This window comes from Bison bison, unplaced genomic scaffold, assembly GCF_000754665.1.
Source record: "Bison bison bison isolate TAMUID 2011002044 unplaced genomic scaffold, Bison_UMD1.0 scf7180017864030, whole genome shotgun sequence".
Lineage (NCBI taxonomy): Eukaryota > Metazoa > Chordata > Mammalia > Artiodactyla > Bovidae > Bison > Bison bison.
In genome coordinates, this window is record NW_011494602.1 from 2,547,149 (window position 1) to 2,548,207 (window position 1,059).

The window sequence follows — 1,059 nt, forward strand, 5'->3', positions numbered from 1 at the left end:
TCCCCATTGGCTATGTATTTTGCATATGGTAATGTTAGTTCCCATGTTACTCTCTGCATACATCCCACCTTTTCCTTCCTCTCCCACTTCCGCTGTGTCCATAAAGCTGTTCTCTGTGTCTGTGTCCCCACTGCTGCTATGCAAATAGATTTATCAGTACCAACTTTCTAGGCTCCATATATATACATTAGTATACAATATTTGTTTTTCTCTTTCCGATTTACTTCACTCTGTATAATAGGCTCTAGGTTCATCCACCTCATTTGAACTGACTCAAATTCACTCCTTTCTATGGCTAATACCATGACAGAGTGACTAACTCATTTTGAGTCTTCCCTAATGGCTCAGATAGTAAAATATTTGCCTGCATTGCAGGAGACCTGGGTTCAATCTCTGGATCAGGGAGATCTCCTGCAGAAGGCAATGGCTACCCACTCCAGCATTCTTACCTAGAGAATTCCACTGGCAGGCTACAGCCCATGGGATCACAAAGACTTGAACACAATTTAGCAACTAACATTTATGGCTGAGTAATATTCCATTGTATATATGTACCACAGCTTCTTTATTCATTTACCTGTAAATGGACATCTATGTTGTTTTCATGTCCTAGCTGTTGTAAATAGTGCTACAATGAATATCAGGGTACATGTGTCTTTTTCAATTCTGGAAACAATGATTTTTGATGCAGGAAAAATTACAATTTACAAAGTTCAACTTACACTCCTTGAAATGTGCTAATATTGGTTTCTGTTGTTTTTACTCAGTTATCTTGCTTCTCTAGATACTGAAAAATTCTAGTTTTGTATTTAACATTTAAAATATTTTTAATATTGTGAAAGAATTACCATTACAAATTGTCTCTGATAATTGAAGGTACTTTCATTTTTCACATACTAGGAAAAAATTAAAATGTTGTACCTTTAAACAGTTTCTTTTTCAATGATTAAAGCAGAAATCAAAATGCTTAATGTTTTGGAACAATATTACTGAAACGTCCCTGCACTCAAAAATCGCCTGGGAATTTAATACAGATTCTACTGGTCTGAGGGAAGGCCT